This window comes from Lissotriton vulgaris, chromosome 1_1, assembly GCF_964263255.1.
Source record: "Lissotriton vulgaris chromosome 1_1, aLisVul1.2, whole genome shotgun sequence".
Lineage (NCBI taxonomy): Eukaryota > Metazoa > Chordata > Amphibia > Caudata > Salamandridae > Lissotriton > Lissotriton vulgaris.
Genome location: NC_141685.1, coordinates 843,832,747 through 843,835,074, shown reverse-complemented (window position 1 = coordinate 843,835,074; position 2,328 = coordinate 843,832,747). Strand labels below are relative to the sequence as shown.

The 2,328-nt window shown below is 45.1% G+C and overlaps 1 pseudogene; it reads right to left on the bottom strand.

Annotated features, from left to right (window-relative positions):
- Positions 1-615: 615 nt before the first annotated feature.
- On the bottom strand, positions 616-1,248 carry LOC147748001 (sorting nexin-11 pseudogene; annotated as a pseudogene).
- Positions 1,249-2,328: the final 1,080 nt, after the last annotated feature.

Here is a 2,328-nt window from a genome sequence, read left to right as displayed (position 1 = left end):
TACAGAAGCCATAGTGGTAGAAGAGTGATGAGTGATGAAAATCCCAGGAAGTGGCATCACATGATCTTTGACCCAATCTATAATTGTTCTTAAAACTTCTTGGCTGCAGCATGTGAGACAAAGGAATTGCAAGCATCAAGAAATACAAGCAACGGTTTCCCAAACACCAGTGACCGGCAGCCGTCTTTAACAAGGTCACTGAAATAATCTTGCATGTTTATTCATAGAAGGGTACTTTATGGAAGAACACTTTTTTCCACCTGTTTTTCACCTGTTTATATTGGTTATTCAACGTTATGCATTAGCACCTAGTCGAGCCCCAGAGAAGCAAGTAAAGGTGACTGTAAACAAACAAGCAAATGATCCGCAACTGCATTCCCACTTGCTGGAAGGATAACTAGTCGACCTTCAAAGCAACAGTATGTTCCCAGGATCCCACACAGAGCCAGATCTCTCCCCAGGGACTTATCTCTGTCAGAATCATTGCAGGTAATCTTCTAAACAGAGAACTGACTTGGTTAGGTCACCTCGCACTGTCGTCCCACGCACAGGCAATCCTGCCCTCCAGCTTGCAAACAAAGCACACATCTCAAGTAGCTTTCTGTGCATATTTTTCTAGGTCATGGTCAACCACAGAGAAGATGAATCAGGACTTTCTGGTTGGTCTTCGCCTGTCTTGATGTCATATGGCTCCAGGTGGCAGCTTTTACAGGCGGCATCTCCAAGACAAATACACCTGTTGAGATGACATGTTCTGGACATAGTCTCCTCTTCCTCCTGTACCCAACCCTGGTTGGATATGACATAGCTGAGTATGGCATTAATCACCATGGGGCCACGGCTTTGGACACAGGCTTCAATTTCTGGCAGTGAGAGCGGACTTTGAAGAAAGACGTGTAGCTGACTGTCGGACAGCAGTACTATGCTGTGTACAGTTTGTTCCAAGAACTGTTGGAGGCCCTGGCAACGCTTCTCGATAAAGTCCTCATTGTTCCCCATGAAGAAGGTGCCTTTTCCTGGAAGGGGCAGCTCTGGCACTAAACCAGCATTTTTCTGAAGCTGTTTTCTCAACCACACAAACTCTCGGTAATGTCGCCGGACACAGGAAGTCTTGGCAGTGAATGCCTTGCTGTTGGTATGGAGGAATATTTTATAATCCATGTACGAGTTTCATGATCCTTCATACTGTACCCGCGGGTCCTGTACACGCACAGTAATAAACACCGCAGGGTCTAGGCTCTGTAGCATGCTTGAAGGGTCCAATGGAGTGAAGCATAATATATTAGTCTGCCGAGCCTGGTGTGTTACATCTTGCTCACGTAGAGCTGCTTTGGCTGCAGCGTCTGGTCACTGCGCATGCGCGTTTCACGAGCATTTGAACTCATATCCAAATCAGTCTTGACCCTGTTCCTCTTGGAAACAGTCCAGCCCAGACTGCCAAGACAGGTCTGCCCTGGACCGGAAACAAGCATCCTGATACCGGTTTCAGGATAACACGCCTCATCAGCCAGGCTAGCTTTGAATCCAGTGGCAAAGTGAACAAGGGACCCATGTCTGGGCATACCCTGCCAACTAAGGACACAAAGGTCCATGCTTCAGAGACTACCAGACTATCAATGTACCTGCGGAATGCACTAATTAAAGGCATTACTATACAATCCAACCAATTACAGTACATTTCACCTCAGGCCCTCAAAGGATCGGCAGCAATGCAGAAAGCATGAGGGAAAAACGTACCTACAGCTAATCCAGATGATGTGAGAGATGATGTGGTAGAGGGAGAGGGAGAGGATGTGCATTGCAGTCAGAGATGCCGACTTTTTTGGGACTGGGGAACCAGCTTTGGGTCTCAGTGTCAGCTCAACATTCTGTGGCTTGGGCAAATCACTTAATCTCTCCTTACCTAAAAAATGAATGTGATCCTGTGTAATGTAACTGGTACATATGTTAGGCATGTAAGGCACTCGCTACAATACCTTTAGTTCAACTTCGTGCTATATAAAAGTGCCAAAATATATAATCTGGAGCCTTCATCAGACATGTGAGAAATTGGGATGTTGGCTGAGTGGGGTGTTAACCCTGCTCAAACAACAGCCACATTCCCTGTTAGGGTGAACCACAAACTTCACTTAATTAATCTGGACTTAACCCTCTGATAGTTTGGCATCAATAAAAGCAGTCAGGTTTAACTTAGAGGCAATGTGTAATGTATGCAAATTGAAAACAAAATACAAGAAAAATCCCACACTGATATAATAGAGTAAATTCGAATACATTTATTGACACCAAACATACCAACATATAGCACATATAGCAAAGGATCGAAGT